At 33.1% G+C, this 19,483-nt stretch overlaps 1 pseudogene; it reads left to right on the top strand.

Annotated features, from left to right (window-relative positions):
• Positions 1-221: 221 nt before the first annotated feature.
• On the top strand, positions 222-340 carry LOC120595654 (uncharacterized; annotated as a pseudogene).
• The last annotated feature ends 19,143 nt before the right edge of the window (positions 341-19,483 follow it).

Genomic DNA, 19,483 nt, shown 5'->3' with positions numbered 1-19,483 from the left:
GCCTTCTTCCTTTTCCCATTGCACTAAATTTAAATATTCATTTGATGAAAGTAAAGATATTCCCAATTCCCCAATGAACACAAAACCCCTTGAAAACTATGAGTAAATGAATGTACACAAGATAGAGTGGATTTCATTTTTTCCAGGCCTGCCTGTGAATTTTATCTTTGCCCAGAGTTTGATTATTGCTTCCATGTTCATGTTTTAAACTTGTAGGCCTTGTCTACAGCCATGCCACCCTGAGCAAGCCTAATCCTGTCTAATCTCAGAAGCTAAACTGGGTAGGGCCTGGTTAGTACCTGGATGGGAGACTACCTAGGAAGACCAGGTGCTGTAGGTGTAAAAAGTAAAAAATAAGGGATTGTAAGCTAACAAGTTCCTTGCAATCTGTGAGGTCAAGCATGGGTTGCCTTGCCTGAAAAAATAAAATAAAATAAACAGTAGGCCTTGACTGTGGAAATATTGCAGCTTTACAGGGAAGGAACGGAAATGAAAATGACTGTAAAACAGACAACAACGCACAGTCACATTTTATATAATAGCTACTGAAGGAGGACTGTTTTAGTGGCAATTTGTGAAATATCAGTCAGATCTATTTCTATTATACCCAAATATAAATTGCCTGATAAATGTGGGTGTTATGGCAATATAACAAATGTGTCAGATAAGAGAAAGCATTTGAAAACTGCTCTTTGAAGTTATTCTGTTCTTTAAAAAATTATTATTGGAAGTATACTATGTGTGATTTTATATAAATCTGAAAATAACTCTAGGAGATGGATATTAGTATTTCCATTTTATAGATGAGGAAAAATGAGGCTTACAAAATTTAAGCAACTGGCCCAAGTTCATAAATGATGGAATCAGATTCAATCCTAAAACTTTCTAATTACAAACCTCGCACTCTAAGCACATCATCACATTTCCTAGAAGATCCCTATTTCTTTTGTTCTTAATCTTAGATTTCAAAGTGCTTTGACAATTGTATAGCAGTTATTCTTCTAAAAAGTTAATCTCCTTATATATGTGTGAGTATAAAATTGGAGACCATGTTGATTTCTCTTTTAAAAAGACATTTCTTTTGTCCTTAGGGGTAAAAAAAGAAAAGATCTTTTCTGCCACATTTATTATTTTTTCTTTCTTCCTCCTTAATGTAAGTATCATTATTCTTTCACTGACTCTGAACTTTCCCTCTTAATGATCTTATCCAAATGCATTATTTTAAATGTGACTGTAATAAGTCAGTTCCAAAATCTGCTGTCCTGAACTTTAGTCCACTATTTTCAGCTACCTGAATACCAACCAGGTTTACTGGGTTTATAACCTTCAAGTCATTTCATTTCTTCTCTCCTGCCCCTTACTGATAACAGTGATAGCACTGCTACAATATCGTTTGCTCTGTTCATATTTTAAAATAAATCCTGGGTTCAATTTAAGGAAAACTTAATACATCATTGGTTAAATATCTAGCCAGTTTCTCAACAAATTACCATAGTTTTCCATAAAACAAAACAAACAAGAACAATATATATATATATATTGAACAAAATACACAACACATCTTGTTTTTCTTTATAATTTCTATCAATGGTAGAATGATGCCTTTGCTGAATCTGTGACCTGGTAGATTTTATAGAGGAGAAAATTGTTTGGTCCAATATATCATGTTTAGAAATGCCATTCCATCTCATAATTTCTTTTTTTACAACAAAAATTTATTTTATTTATTTATTTTTAATCCTTTAATGTCACCACATATTTGACCCCTTTTATCCCATTTACCTCCCTCCTCCCCGCTTCTCCCAACCCTCTGTTAACCACTAGTCTATTGTCCACGTCCATGAGTCTCTGTGTCTCATAATTTCTTAAGAGTTTCCAGTATAGTCAAATAGCTCTGATTTCTTTTGCTCATCACCTTTTATTCTTTGTCCACTATCTGTACCTTGGATAAAGCTGCCTTCTCACCTAGATCATTTTAATAGCCCCCAAACTGCTCTTTGTCCTTGCAGTACATATACATTTGGTGGTTCAGCCACCTTTTAGCATACTTCTATTACTCAGCACTTTATTGCACACTCTGTGCGCATTTTTAGGAGGATTATATGTGAAGAGTCTCTACTCTCCCCCACCCTCATCCCCAGCAAAGAAACATGCTAGCGATGGTCAGGAAGTTATTTCCATCTGCCTTATGGTGCTCCTCTAGTTCCTAGGAGTTCTTGTACCTGGCTTGATCAGACTTTCTGTCAATTTTGTGAGCTAAATCGAGACTCCTAATAAATTCCTTTTTTGCTATGTTAGAATCCTAGTAGACACACCTCTCCAGGATATTCTCTACCATCCATTTTGTATACAGCTCTCTACTTTATCTTCTTACTTTAAATGTAGTCAAAAGTATAACAGTCTATGAGATTTCAAAGGAAAGAGCAGAAACATGTTAAATACAAAGATAGAAAAGTAGATATGAAACTATAAATATTTATAGTTTAAGAAATATTTATATTTATCAGTAAAACTGATGGTTTTACTGACTGAAGCAACACTAGTGTTTACCAACAACACTAATGAATGCAACTTGCACTCAGATTTCCCTCTCTAATAACAGTCTTTACTAGAAAGGAGGGGGGATGATTCATTTTGTGAGGCAGGAAAATTTAGATTATATCTAGAATTTGCAGTTGTTCTTATATATGAAGAATTCTTCAAAGAATGACAGGGACAGTGCTGAAAATAAAAAGCAGCCCTTTTAAATGATCTACTTCTAACAAGATTAAACTATTTGAAAATGAAATAATTATAGACTATTAGAAATTATTAGAAATAATAATAATAATAATAATTATTATTATTATTATTATAGATTACTGAAAGTAGCTGAATCTATGAAAGGGCCATAAATTCATAAGGCTACTGAAACAAAATATTAACCTAAATTACTCAAAATAATAATTTAATATCTAAGAATGATGATTATGATAGGATATACTTAGGCTGTCATTAATTTTTAATAAATAGGAAAGTGTTCTTTGATACATAAATATTTTAAAACTCTTTTAAAGGCACTTTAGTATATAAATATACATATTTACATACAAATACATACATATAATGTAATCATGTATAATGTAAATACGTATGATTTTTGAGACATATTTACCTTTATAACTGGAGAATTAACCAAAATTATTCTGAATAAGTAAATGTTAATAAAGGTACTGAACCAAAAACAAGAAAAAATGGTTAATGCTGATCACACCTAGTATTTCAAAGACATTGTAATAGTTTGGACTAAGTGGCTTTAACAACAGAAATTTACTGTCTCACAGTTCTGGAGGCAAGAAGCCTGAAATCAAGGTTTCTCCTAGGGTGGGATCGTTCTCAGGGCTTTCAGAAAGAATCTGATCCATGCTTCTCTAGCTTCTGGGTGGTTTTCTGGCAATCTTTGGCAGTTCTTAGCCTGTAGATGCATGACCCTGATTTCTACCTTCCTCTTTACCTATTGGATTAGGACCCACCCTAATGCCATTATCTTGACTAATTACATCTGCCATAACCTTATTTCCAAATAAAGTCTTATTCTGAGGTAAAGGGAGATACTTTTGCTTTACTATTAAAACTGTGAAAGCTGCCTGTATGTGATAAAAGATTGAAAAGAAACATGAAAAAATATATACTTAGAAGGCTAAGGAAAGAAATTAGGGGTGAGTTGTTAAAATTCCTTTCATAATGTTTTTTTTTAAAGTTAACAAATATTGAAAAAGGAGTGATTGTGGTAAACCATGGAACGTGTTCTTCCTGGGAGAGAGCCTTATTTAGAAGAAGAAACCTTAGTAAGCCACTCTTGATGATACCTAAATCAAAAGCAGTCAGTGAGAAGCAAGGAGAATTAAAACACAAGAGTAGTGATATTGGCAATTAAAGCACAAGAGTAGTGATACTGGCAATTCGAATATGCCAAAGAGAAGCTGTAAAATGTATGCATATATAGGATTCTGTACTGCCCACAGTTTTAGGCTCCTACTAAGGGTCTTGGTGTGTATCCTCCATGGATAAGGTGGACTGCTGTATACCATGCACCTGAAATGCACAGGTTCTTTGGTGCTGGGAATGGTCCTTTCACCACTGTAACAGATCAAAGCCATCACCCTTAATACAACAGCTCTAATGGGTTTTTTAAGTAGCTTGCACTTTGCATTACCCACAGGGAGAAAATGTACACATTTTTACAAGTATACAAAATTTTAATACATTTTTTAAAATTTTGAAACAATTTACATTTACAGAAATGTTTACAAAGATTTAGCCCATGTTGTTCATCTCAGTTTCTCTTAATGCTGACATCTTAAACAACTGGGATACATTTGTCAAAGTAAGAAATAAATATTATATTTCCATTAACTAAACTGAAGATTATTTGGATCTTACTAGTTTTTCCAAAAAAAATATTTTTACTATTTCAGAGTCCAGTCTTGGCTACAACATTGAATTTAGTATGTATAGTTTTTTAAAAGAAATATAGTGTACTGCTTTAAGAAATAACAGCATAATAAGAATGCTGACTTACATCCAACATTAATAAATTATTTTAAAAAAAATATTTACTATTACTGCTGCTGTTTTGTTACTGGTATCTCCATTTTCTGAAAAATTATAAAAAAATAAAATGCAAAATTACCCAAAATATCTAATCTTTTCCTAAGTCATTTCCTTTTTCTATCCTGGATAAATGGGTTTCTTTACAATTTACGTAAATTCTGAATGAAAGAAAAAGTCTCACAAGCCTATGAAATTCCAAAATTTTAGAAAGAAAATCTATAAAGATTCCAAATAGATTTCATACATACAAGTAAGAGTTAACTGTATCACTTATAATATATTTAGCTATAAGTAACAGAATATCCAAGTGCAGTGACTTATAGAATAGGTCTACCTACTATCTAAAATTCTGTGATCTAGTCTTGTGTTTTCTGCATTGCCCACTAGAAACCAAAGGGCTACAGTCATTAAAGGAGTTATAGGAGAATTCTGGTAGCCAGTATCATGGACTTGACTGATTTAATATAAAAGAAAAACTTCTCTCTCAAGGATTTGATATAACAAGCATTTATTGAGCAACCATCTGCCTGACACCGAAATGGGAAATGTAAAAAATAGGTATATCGAACATGACTCTTTAAAAGATGGTTTCAAATTATACTGTGAATCAGATTTACCTGGGACTCATATTTTTAAAGTAGATTCTGACCTCTGCTAAGATTTCATAATTCAGCAGATCTATGACAGCAACCAAGAATCAGCACTCAAACACCTATTCTGGGTGAATTTGATGGTAATACTTCAAAAGTCATGCTTTGAGAAATACTGACCTAAAAGGGAGAAATACTATACATATAAATAATGAAAACACAAGGTAAACTATGAAAGAAAAGTAATCTGATTAGTGGAGAAGATGCGGGCTATGGACTCTGGAGACTTATGTTTAAATCTACTTATTAGCTGTAAGACCTTGGGCTGATATTTAACTTCTCTAGATCTTTCTTTAAAAGTTCTCTTCCTTTTTCTCCCCCATACAAAGAGAGTTAGTGAAGAGCTGGAAGGCAGAAATTGTGGACATCGCACTTTTTATTAAGGTTTCACCTACCTATCTCCAGAGGCCAAATGATTCTGAAGATACTGAGAATCCACTAACCATATATTTACAGTGAAAGCTAACCAGCTTGGACTAATTGTTAATTCATTTGACTTGCTAACGTATTTTAAAAATCCCAAACAGAAATTGACAGGAAAACAGACAAAAAGATACCTTATAAGGATATATTGAAACACAAAAGCACATCCTTATACTAATCTGGCAAAATGTAATCTTACAGGAATTGTTAATTGGTAGGAAATTAGATGATAAGCTTCAGGGAGTGCAATCTACTTAATCAGGGGCAACATAAGATTCCAGCAAGCAAAGTGGCACCTCTAGAAATACAGATATGTGGAAGTAAAATTAGATCAATGTCTCATAACTTAAATCAATATGTAATTTGGTAAACTATCTAAATATTTTATCCCTTTAAGTGAAAAAGATGCAGAGGGAAGCAAAGCTGAATTCCACAGCTACCTTTTCTGCGGTGAATTTTATACACACATGGTTAGTGAGGGTAAGTTACACAGGCTTGTCAAGTAGGATACAATGGATTTAATTATCTGCTTTAAAAGCCTCATAGTGCATATAAACTTCTTTCAACAAATTTAGCACTGGACACAGATTTCACAAAAACCGGCATTAAAACCAATGCAAAAATGTGAAAGCAAAACACCCAGTTCAGTTTTAGAGTGACTGAGCAGATATCCTGCAAAAAGTCTACCACGACCAGACACTTGACTTACAAAAAAGGAGAAATTAAAGAATAATCATTCAAAATTTTAAAACAGAGTCTCCTGAGACAGAGAAGCAGATCCTTCACAAATACCTGGATCCTGAGAAAAGTGAATGTTGGTTATGAAAGGGATTTCAGTCACCACTGACAGACTTCAATGTAAATGGGAAACATAAAGCTACTGTATTTTATAAAAAATGCATGAATTGAGTAGAGAAACATCTAGAGTTGATAAGACAATCTATATTGCTGCTATTTTTGTTGTGAATTTGAAGTTGATATTTTAGCAAATTAGCAGATTTACGAACATTCCCTTTGGACTCACCAACTGGGTTGCAAGTAACTGATGGTTGTTTCTGACACGATGAATTCTCATCATGAAGACATTATCAAAGAAATTAGCAGCCATTCTCAACTAGAATGATGTTTGTAACTTTTTTCGACTGGTTCCAACTTGATAAACCCACTAGTTACATGCCTTGGTTCAAGGGATGAAAGCCATCCATGTCTCCGAAAGTGCCATAAGTTGCAATACTTGTAACTTTGCACTACTTCTAGTTTCTCACTCATATGAGAAAACTCTACAATTGTCTTTCCTACAGCTCTACCTATTTACTGGTATGTCTGTAACTCATAGAGACTTATATACTAAGAGACATAATGGACTATTTTGAGCTAGCCAATAAAAAACCAAAGTTGGCTGAAATTCATCAAAGTGTTTTAAATGAGTCCTCCCAACCATACTGGTAATCAGGTGAAATTCAATAGCAAGAATATTTTTGTTAAATATGTCCACCTGTGGACATTAGAAATAATGTCCTGGCTATATTAGAAATAATCTACTAATGAAGTTACAGAACAAATTATCATCCTGAACTATTTAGGCCAAATCATGACTGGATATGCCCTGTATGCTGGATAATTACATGGACATATTGCTGAGATAAAGGAGTCTGCCATTCTGGCACAGTGTTAGAAGATGAATTAATCTAACTTTGGACCAGTTTTTTCTTTGTTAAATGAGACACAGTGTTGGCAATGATGTCATGATGGATGACTAAAAATTTTTTGGACCTTGAAGGATCTCAAGTCTGTACCAAAACTGGCAAAATGAATATCCTGTACAACATTAAACAACAGTTAGGTCTTAATTACTGAGGAAGAATGGCTTTCAGAAGAGTAGTGAAGAAGGGTTTATGACCACAACATATTGTAAAGGCTTTGGAAGAAAAAAATAGATGAGTACCATTTGTTTCACAGCAGTTATATACTATCTGCTTCTGAAAAACAGAGCTTGTAAAATGGGAACAACTTGACAAGTACTCATCATGGAATTTTTAGACTATTAAGATGAAATATAATAAAAAAACAAGAAAAGAATACATTAACTGTTCTTCACTACATACAATTCAGGGGGTAAAAAAACAACACTTAAAGATAGTCATCTATATACAATATGGTTCTCTTAGGATTTGGTTATTGGGACAATTGTTAATATTGTTTAGAAAAATTATGACAACAAAACTCCACTGGAGATAAAGTGATTGAGACTTTTGCTAAAGAATACTTATTATCTTGAACATTATTTGAAAATGAGAATTAACCAAGATAGAGCAAAAAAAAGCCACTTGCATCCACAGTTTTGATTTCGTCAAATGTTTATATATAGAGTCTCTGCAACAAATGTTTATCTCATTTATATCATTTATAGTAATGTTTAGAAAAATAAATAGTTGTATCATATGATCTAAACTTTGAAATTTAAAACCAAATATGCATTTTCTGAACCTATTGACACTGCCCTATCAATTGAACTATGAACTATACTTGCATTATGGCTGTCTCTGAATGGCATAAATCAAATATCTATATTTAACCCTGAAGATAAATACTATGTTTTTTTAGATTCTTGATTTGCTTGAATCCTTTGCATTAAAAAAGATAAACTTGAAGAAATATATAAGAATGAATATTACATTTTTTTTTGTTCTTTGTACTTAATTTTCCAAATTTTCTCCAATGAACATGTATTGCTTTTGTAATCTGATAAAGAAGATAACATTAAAAAAAGCACCATGCACATTGCCTGGAATATCATAGGTATTCAATGATTGGTTGCATGTGTTAATGGTAAATTAGATCATCTGTTAGCATTGTTATATAATATGAAGATAAAAGCAATCCATACTTCTAATATGTCTCTTTAGCATGTTTGCCTGAGATTGATTTCTATTTAAACCATTTTATATTTGCTCATCATGCAGATATTTTGAAGTTAGAGATTATAAGACAATGTGTTGCAGAGACTCTATATTCTACAGAATATTTCCCAAACTATGCACCACAGAACACTAATCTTATGACATTCTCTGAGAAGAAAATCTAAATAAATAAAATTTGTTGGAATTTATTTCTAACTTTTCGAAGAACTTTAACCTTATTTTGAAGAATTCTAACTTAATTCTAACACTGTGAAAATCTAACTTTTGTGTACCATGTATTTTCCAAAAATATATTTCATGCATAGTAAACAACAAATAACATACCACAGACTGGTTTCTGAGACATACACTGTGCAAACACTGACTCTAGAAAATGGTTACAAGAGGCAAATAAAGCTTTTTGGACATTTTATAAAAAGCAGTAATTTTTTTTTTAAATTTTGTCTATGTTCTATCTACACAAATTAACTGAAAGAACATATAGTATCTATTTCATCAAAGTATTAAATATTTGAGCTATACTTAATATCCTGTCAAATTTAATGTGAAGTGAGCAACTGATTGTATCAGTTTCTTACGAGTTATTCTCATTCATATTTGTCAAAGCAGCAGCCCCATGTGGATTCCTTTTAATACATGAGAAACAATCAGCATTGTGGATGTAAGTTGGTGACATGACCATAATAAATCTAAAATTTAGTCATGCTTCTGAATTACTGAAAAGCATTCACCATTGAGCACAATTATAGTTAAAATGCAGAAATGACTGAATGATATAGGCCAGGTAATTTTATACCTAATCATTATAACCAAAAGTTTATAATCATTACTGATAATCTTTACATTAAGAGATCATATTGGTTTTTGAAGTAAACATTTTCATTTTGTTCTTCCAAATACTCCTGTGGTTGGATGGGTATGTGCCAGACTTAGCAAAGGATTTGCCTTGATCAATAATACTGAAGCAAGGGGAAGATTGGCCCAGTGATTAATTTCATGTTGTACTCATGGGAACAAAACAGCTGAGTATATTTGTCTCTATAATCCCTTTTCCCAGATGTAATTACAAATAGAATTGATCAACTCATGTGTTTCTACTGAGGCAGAAGCATGCATATTAGAATTGCTAGGGTGTGTAATAACTTAGTAGAGATCATCAGTCCTTGGGGCTACAGGGAATTGGATATTAGAATCTTATTTTAAAAGAAAACACTTTTTCTTTTTCAAGTTCATTCCTTCTTGTCAAGGTTAAATAACTTTCTCTTTCGCATTTTTGTAATGCCTTGTGGAGGAAAGCTGAAAACTGAGTGTTTATCAGCAGCATGGCAGACTTGGAAGAATAATAGATTTTAAAGACAGACTTCCTTGAAGATATTTAAGTTACTATAAACTCACCTTCTTGGAACCTCAACTGTTTCATCTTTATAATGTGGACAATGACATATAGCTTACAGAGTTGTTATGAGGATTACAGGAGATCACCTCTGTAAATCAACCAGACATTTTCAGAGAAGTGGTAAGCAATTAATAAAATCCAATTCTTCACATTTCAGATACTTTTGCTGTGTAACTTCTTTAGCACATAATGATAAAATTTTTATTTAATATACATGCCTTATTTAGTAGCAATTTAATACCCAAAAATATATGTCTCAGATATCAATTTGTTAAGCTGGGCTTGCACATCAAATTAATAATGGAAAAATATTAGTGAACTGAATTAAAATCTCTCCTTGATATCTATAATCTCTTTAGAAGTATATCCATACCAGTATAATTATAGATACTGAAATCACACATACCAGCTTTCACTCAGGAATATGAGAAAATGTAGATCCTAAATAAAGAACTAGGATCTAAACATTTTGACTAACTAAATTACCTTTTCTGACATTTGAGGAAAGTTAGAGAGATCCAACTATCTTGGATAACTAATCAGTATTTTTGAAAACTTAAACATAGGTTGTTTGTTTCTAAATATATACATATTATAGTTAATAATGTTTTGCCCAACTGATTCAGTGCAGTGCTGTTTCTGAAGTTTCCTAAAATATTTGTATATATGTGTTTATCTAATACAGATTTCACTATTTGGCGGGGGCGGGGGCGGGGAGGGGGGGTGTCGGTACTGACATACCCTCTCAACCAATGAGAGGCGAAGCTAGTATGGTATTTTGTATTGTAAATTTTCTGCCAGGGAATTTTAATATACCATTGTACAAACACCCTCAGCCAACGAGCAGTTCATCACACAACAGTTTTAGTGGTCTGAAGCTGTTTTTTTTTTTCTCTCTTTGCAAACCAATTGTGTATTTTTCCACATAGTTTCTTCTTGTACTCTGGAAGCCATTTTCATAAATAAAGCCAACAGTGGTTATATCCTTTAGGCTACCTCCAGTTGCCAGTGACAAAAAGCAACCAAAACTGGCTCATAAAAAAAGAGAATGTACTCATATAACTAAAAAGCCCAGAGAAAAGGCTAACTTCTAAGGCTAACTAGTTTCCCCTGGGCTTGGTTTCTCTATGTCTTGTCTTTATGACCTTTTTGAAGTTTCTCTTCCAAGAAAAGTAGCAAGATGGCTTTAGCATCCCTAAATTTAACGTGTTTTGTTCACTTATTTGTTCATTTAGCATTCTTAATGTAAAGCCCTATGGTTAATTTTGAATATACTAATTGGAATGGCTTTAGCTAATTACTAGGACCAGGGAGTTAGATGCATTAATCTCTCAGGTCTAGGTGGCATGTCTTACCCCACAGATAGGAGTAGAATCAGCTTTACTGAAAGAACAAACACTGAAGCTACTTTGGGGAGAAATAGTTGACCCAAAACTAAAATTGGATACACTTAGTAAATAAAGAAAGGTTGTTGAACTGCCCAGACAAAAAGTAAATAATCTCTGCTACAAATCTCATTTTGGCAAAAATATGCTTTCAAATATATAGTTATTTAAATCTGAGAAATTAAACATTTATTCTTCTTTTTCATCTCTCCTCGTGGATATTTCCCCTTTGTTAATGTCTATACTAGTGGTGTTGGCGTGGGGCGGGGTGGGAAGAGGAATATCCCTGTTCTTAAAAGAGGTCATATCACAAATGAAGATGGATCTGAGAAACAGGAGAATGAATACTTCTCTAAAGAGATCAGAACCTTCTGATCTTAGGCATTTATTAACAGCTATTTGAGTTAACAAACAATCTAGAAGACTTGCTCTGAAGTTTCAGATTAGATGATAATAGCTTCTGCATGAACAAGGATTCTGTCTCCTCCTAATGACGCTGTCCTAAAAGAGTTATTGAATCTAAGATATCATTCATTTTAAAACATACCATTATTTCATGTACCAGTGGGACAAGGGAAAAAACAGCCAATTAAACTATGATACAACATTGATTGTAAGATGTTTGTAGACATGAGAAATGTTACAAAGGAAGAAAAATGTGCTTCTTGGAACAGATACCATATGAAGTTGAAAATAATTTACATTGGGCTAGGCTACATAGTGTAATTGATTAGGGCATACATTTTTTAATCGGACAGACCTGGGTTTATGACCCAATGTTTCACTTACAAGTTGTATGGCTGTTTCAAATTACTTGTCTTGTCTTCAATTTTCTCACATAAAAAACAAACAAACAAACAAACAAAAACAGGATACCAGCAATGTTAATGGTATAAGGCAGGGGTCCCCAACCCCCAGGCCATGGACTATACTTGTCTGTGGCCTGTTAGGAACCAGGCCACACAGCAGGAGGTGAGTGCAGGGTGAGGGAGCAAAGCTTCATCTGTATTTGCAGCTGCTTCCCAGCACTAGCATCACTGCCTCAGCTCCACCTCAGATCATCAGGCATTAGATTCTCATAGGAGCACGGTTCCTGGTGCCAAAAAGGTTGGGGACCGCTGCTATAGGGTATAAAGACTTAAAATAGGTAACCATGGAAAACCCATCACTCAAAATAACTGTTGCTTGGCAAACATTCAATAATCATTTTATTGTTATTGACTTGGTATATAAAAATTTTAAAAATAAAAATATACAGCCAAATATATTTTTAATCACAATTTTTGAGTGCTTATCCCCCTACCCACAGTACTTTATAAAGTCCTCAGTACTATTAGTTCTCAACTAGGGGCAAATTTTCTGCCCTGCAGTCATATGGTACCAACTGGAGAATTTTTTTTAGCTGTTACATCTGGGGGCAGGGATGTTACTGGCATCTAGAAAGCAGAGGCCATGGGCTGCTGCAGAATATCCTACACTGCACAAGACCGACTCAGAATTAAGAATTATCTGGCTTAAAATGTCAATTGTGCCAATTGAGGAACCTGATTTATGCTATCTTGACTGATACATTTTTTTTCATTTAAAATTAACAACTCCTTTAAAGAAATCCCTAGATTAATACTTATGTTATGGTTAATAAATGTTCATTGATGGAAAGTTAATCCAATAAATTTATTTCAAATATTCAGGATAAAATGTTCCAAATAATTTAAGTATGTGCTTATTTGTGCTTTCAAGAATAGGAGATACTTATTTTAAAAGTATACGCTAGAAGAAATTTTAGAGCCCCACAAGAAAAGCAAGTAAATATAGATGCTGAGCTGAGGACTCTGTTGCACTTTAGGCAACTACACTGGAAACATTATTTACCAAACATTGGTCATGTGCAATTTATAGCCTTATAAGAGTCAGAACTAAACTAAATGAAAGTAAAGACATTTAACAGTGCTATATGGTGATCTTCTTCCCTTTAGTTTCTGTGAAATACTTTTTAGCTATACCGGAGAGTTCTGTATAAAAGAGAACTAATAAGATTAGTTTAAATCTCTCTGGGCTTTGAGATATTTTTGTCTTTGAAATATCTAATTTGTTTTCAGAGATCAATGAAAAGGGAGTCTTTTTGTTTGTTTGTTTGTTTGTTTGTTTACTAGAATTTACCTGCAAATTGTGGCATAGCAAAATAGGCTTTCAGGTGAAGAAATTTCAACTGGTTTTCAAAAGGACTTTTCAGGGGTAAGGATAAATTTTGTTTCTAGCTTTCAAGCAACTATGCCTGTGGACTGACAGAGTCTCACTTGCCCCCTGGGGAAGGTGGGCAAGAGTACGAGCAGCTGCAAAAATAGACTTCACTTAGGACTACAAGACCCTAGTTTAAAGTGTGTTTCATATTAGTTCATGAACATATATGTTGAAGAATGTATGAATTTGAGCCATGTGGGAAATTATAACAAATATATATCAAATAAATACTATTTGTCTCAAAAATGCAGCATTTTTTTTTTAATTCATGTAATTCTTTCAGTTTCTTTTTCTGGTAAATGCTTCCTTTAATTCCTTCAATTCCACAACTATTCTATTTAGAGCAGTGCTAGCCAAGAGAAATACAGGCAAGCCACAAATGTGAGACACATATGTAACTGTAAATTTTATAGTAGCCACACTAGAAAAAGTAACATGAAACAGATAAAATTAATATAATATTTTATTTAACCCAATATATCAAAAATATTTTTTAAACATAATCAATATTAAAAAGTTATTGAGAACTTTATATACCTGTTTTCATATTAAGTCTAAAATCTGGTGTGTTTGTTACCCTATAGGACATCTCAAAAGGAACTAGCTATATTTCAAATGCTCAGTAGCCACATGTAGCTAATGAATACCATATCGGATAGTATAAATCTAAAGAAATGATTAAAGAAATTCACTCAATTTGGATAATAGTAGGAAAAGTAAGAGGAAAAGACATAGTCTTTAAAAATAAGAAAAAAAATAGCAAGTGGAGAAGAAAGAAAATGTGTCGTTACAAAGAGCAGAACTATGACTAGCTGATAGGTGAATTCTGGGCTTAAAAACATTTTTAGTTGCTAGTGTTATTCCAGTAACAGAACAGTTTGCATTTAAAATATGGGAAGGATTCACATAATTCTAAGTATCTACTTCCTAGGTAAAAAGAATATCTAAATAAAATCATTAAATAAAGGCTAAGGGGGTCAAATATGTGGTGACAGAAAGAACACATAGTGTAAATAGACACACACACACACACACACATATATACGCCTTATATATATGTTAAAGTGTACAGCTGAAACTTATTGAATTTCGTTAACCAATGTCACCATAAAAAAATAATAAATTTTAAAAATAAAAAAAATAATAAAAAGGCTTAGCCCTGTCCATTATGACTCTATCATAGTCAACACACCACCATAATATTTCATAAGTATTTTCTAGAGACTGTGCTAAGTGTATTATATTCAGTATCTCACTTAATTCTTTCATCAACTTTAGGAAGTAACCATGTTCAGTGTCTTCATTTTGACAGATGAGGAAACCGAGGCTTCAAGAGGTTAAGGAAAACAGTCCAACGGCATATGACTAGTGAATAGTGGAGCCACAATCTATCTGAGACTAGGTACCCTGAATCTTTAGTTTAGCCACTCTGCCATCAAAATATAGACCCAAAACATAGCAGCTATCTTATGTATGATCCTCCACCCAACCCTGACATATACTGAAAGTGGTTTCAAGAACTAAGTGTATTTTTATCTCAGCTCCTTTTATCTTGCCCAAGGTGATTTTCAAAACCATCTACTCGATTGTATGAAACTCTTCAATTTTACTTACTTTTTCCCCAGATCTAGCCTCTAGTTCCTCTTTAATGTTCTCCCCAAAAGAAATATAAGAAATCGATAATTTAAAAGAGCGGAAACTATAGTTACAGTTAGTGTAATTATAAAGAATTTGTGTTTAGGATGGATTATATTCAGGATATGTATTTTTAAAAACTTATTTTCCACTTAAAAGTTATTTGGTTTAAAGCTGAAAAACACATTTTTAGACTAAAAACAATTGACTTATTTGCCCTGAACCTCACTAGCATTTTTTAAATTTAACATCTGTTGTTTTTTAATCCTTTTACTCAGATATTACATATCAGGTGAGCTCACATTCATAAGAATATTAGTAACCTTGTTCTTGCCTTCATTATCATCCCTGTAGAGTGTTATAATTGTCTTTCTTTAATCTATCAGTTCAATCTGCCAGGTGCTGGCATCACCTCCAACAGTTTGGAAACTCATCCTTCCTCAAAATCTTTATATAAACATCCATTCCGTCTTTTTCCTTAAGGAACTTAACTTGTGAATTTTCCCCAAGACAAGCCAGCATCCATGAGTTTACCATCTGCCAGACCTCTACACTCACCCTGTGGAAAATGTAGGACAAATGAAGGCATGGGATCTAAATACGGTTTTCTGGGTCCTTATTTAGGATAGAGTAGTAAGACTGAAAAATAGTAATCTCTCTAACAGAATGGGATGAATTGTTTTGAGATTCATCTCAAATGATGGGAGACAAATCATTTTACTATAATAACTCAAACTATGGAAGTTGTATGCTTTTTACATCATCCGAACTTTGAAAATAGTGTTGTCGGTTCGTTACTCAAGCCCTTCTTATCTCTGAAGTACTGAATAGAATTAATAAAAAGAATTTTATGCTCTATGTATTTGTTGACGTTTTAATTGTTTTAGTAGAGAATGCCTTTCTGAAAATATCCATAGATCTATTTTACATATGCATCATTTCTTTATAACTTTGAGGAGAAAGAAGCCTCTGAAACATCTATCCAATTACACTCATATCTGATGATAGCGCTTCAGCATGTGCTTATTATATAGAAAGAGATTTTTAATGACTATATTTCATTTCCCTTAAGAGTTCTAAAATACAATACATAACTAAATGGTAATATAGACCTAAGAGGAAGTCAACATTTCAGTCTTGAACTACTGAAAACCTTATTAGCCACATTCACAAGACATTAGGTTCAACAGATGAAGACACTTCTGCAAATAAGGGAATTGCTTGCTCTATATTTCTCTTAAGCACTTCTCTGTAATTTATATTAGTCGAATATTTTCTCTAACTCAAAGTCATATTCTACTTTGACAAATTGTTTTGCAGGTGATTTCTTTATGCTATGAATAATTATTTCTACTCTGATATCATTGTTAACTAGATAGAGCAGCATTTGCCTTTATTTTTGTTTTTCTATCTCAACAGAATAAATGTGTACAATTCTAGCCAACTTGCTCTCCATTAGCAAAATATAACCTTATATTCTGTTTGGCAAATGAAAGGTAAGCTATGTTCAAGATGGGGTGGGGGATGAAAAATCTTTAAAGATTTAGTACCTCAATAGGAAGAAAATTAATCTATAAACCTGAAACAGAAAATATATTCAAAATATATTTGCATCTGTTCCTTAAAACAGTATTTCTATGAACTTTTCTCACTCTGATCTCTTTTATAAAAAAAGGAGGGGGTTCTAATTCTACCATAATGCAGCTAGAAATTAAAAGAAGAAAAATATGTAAATGGTTGTTTGGCCTTGAAAGAGACTCTAACACGTAGTATACAATAGAACAGGAATTTTCCTATTTTTGAACCTAAAAAAACTAAGATATGACAAAAAGCCACCTCTGTTTTGAATCCACACTCAGGCCACATTTCAGTACATGTATTTGCTAGGGATATGCTCAACAAAGACCTCAATAAAGCCTTAAATAAATAAAGGGTGGATGTGGCTTACTCAGCAAAACTACCAGGAATAGACTGTCCAGGGTATATATGAGGAGTTGGTAATGCCAAAAGGAATCTTAGTTCTTATCTGATATACCCATTTTTCTTCTGTACCACCATTAGTAATGTGTAATCTTTATCTATACTTATTGCTTCGGTCCTTAATTAAAAGCTACACCTCTAGATATTATATAAGCACATGACATTATGGCTCATGCTACATTGGCCAAAGTAAATTATGAAGTCATTTCTAGCTTTGAAAGGTAAAAGAAGTAGAACCCTACCTTCCTTAAGAAGAACTATAAGTATCAATGAAAAGCATTAACAGCTACTAGAAAAATTCATGAGCCCTATATAGCTAAATTGTAATAGAAATGGAAACACAGGGAAAAAATTATTTATCTCAAGATATTATCTCAAACAATATCTCAGTATTATTTTAGAGTTTGTCTTAATTGGGAAATGATTGAGCCACTGATAAAAATTTAAAAAGCAGAAGTAACTTTCAATGGGAAGAGGATAAATTCCCTTTACGTCATTTTCAGTTTGAAGCAATAGCTATAGAGGGAGCCAAGTGAAAATATTCAGTATTCTCTGGGAGTGATAGCCCTGAAGATATGAGAGGTAGAGATGTAGACTTGAGAAGCATAGGAACTGAAAACATAGTTTAAGCAATGATAGTGGATAAAGTGTCTGAGAGTACTGAAAGATAAGTGCAGATAGAGAGCTGAGGACCGAACTTTAGTTGCTTCTTACAATGAGGGAAATTAGAACCAGTAAGGGAAGCCAAAAATGGAAAGCTCAAGAAGTTCCACAGAAGCCAAGTATAAAGAATGTCAAGAAGGAAGAGTAAAACTGTTAACTTATAATTACAAAAAAAGTCCATGCAGACTGACAACTGAGAAAGACTCCTGGTGACAACTATAACCATTTATAGATGTTTCAGTAGATTATTAGAATGAAAATATCTGTATGTAGAAACTTAAGAAGTTACAAAAATGTATTCTTCAAGGAGAAATGAATTGTTTATACCCAGCATTGCTCATAGACATAGTAAGCACTCACCTACACGTGGATGAATTGTAAAATGAATGAATGAAAAGTTTTAAAAATTGGCTTTATTCTTCTCAAATTTCTAAATAACAATGGTAACAATAACATCAATATTCTATAGTTATGGAGTAGCTCATATCACTATTAAGTATGAAGAGATTATGCTTCTTAATTCAGAAGAAAAGAACAAAGTAGACCAATAATCTATACTATTAATTCATTTTTTTAAAAAACACACAAGTGGTAGTAAAATGAGAAATGGAGCCATGGGTCTTTGACTTTTACTATAATACTATGCCAGATTGTCTTACTTCATCTTCACACTCTTTGCAGTATATATCAGTCAGTTTTTGCTGTGTAATAACCATAAAATCTCTGGAGATTAACATTGTACACATTGATTTCTTGTTCTCACATCTTTAGACTGGTGGAAGTTTGACTGACTTCAATGGGCTTGGCGGGACTTGGTTTTAAGTGATAAATTCGGTATAACTTTGCTCCATGTATCTCTCTTCCTCCTCAGCCCAGTGCCATGTATTTCTGGTGGTGATGGAAGAAATATAAAACAGCAAACACAAATACACAAGCACATTTCAAGCACTTGCTTGTCCACCATAATTCCATTTGCTAAACCAAATCATATGTCCAAACCCAGATCTCAAAGTGGTAAGAAAGTAATCTCTGCTTCTAGTGGGAGAAAATATAGACACATTGCAGAAAAGAGGGATATTGGTATGCTGGAGCCAGCTTGTGCTGACTCATAAGAGTTGATTTCTTCTCCTCTCTGAATTCAGTGATGTCGTATTGGTAGTCTAAAATTGGCCATGGTAGGTATATTTATACCATACAAATCAACAAGGGCTAAATATCAGAGAGTTGTTTGTTGCTGAGAGCCAGTTGTTAAACATTTACCAGCACACCCCTGGGAATCAGTACAGGGAAGGGTAGACAAATTTGGAGAATCAATGCTATTTACCACACATTAAGCTACATACTCTATATTTTCCTTCATTCATTTATTCATCCATTCTATTTCACTGAGGACTTACTGCAGTTCTACTACTATATTAGCATGGTGTGAGAATACAGTGATGAATAAGACAGCTCTGTTCTAGTGTTTTTCATGACAAAAGGAGACGTTACATCATTCTAAGATGTGCTATAGTAAGCAAAATGTACAAAATGTTATATTACCCCAGACAAAAGAGAAATAATATTTTGCTACTCATAACTCCCAATGATACAATT

Source organism: Pteropus medius, unplaced genomic scaffold (genome assembly GCF_902729225.1).
Source record: "Pteropus medius unplaced genomic scaffold, Ma_sr-lr_union100, whole genome shotgun sequence".
Lineage (NCBI taxonomy): Eukaryota > Metazoa > Chordata > Mammalia > Chiroptera > Pteropodidae > Pteropus > Pteropus medius.
This window is presented reverse-complemented; position numbering and strand designations above follow the sequence as displayed.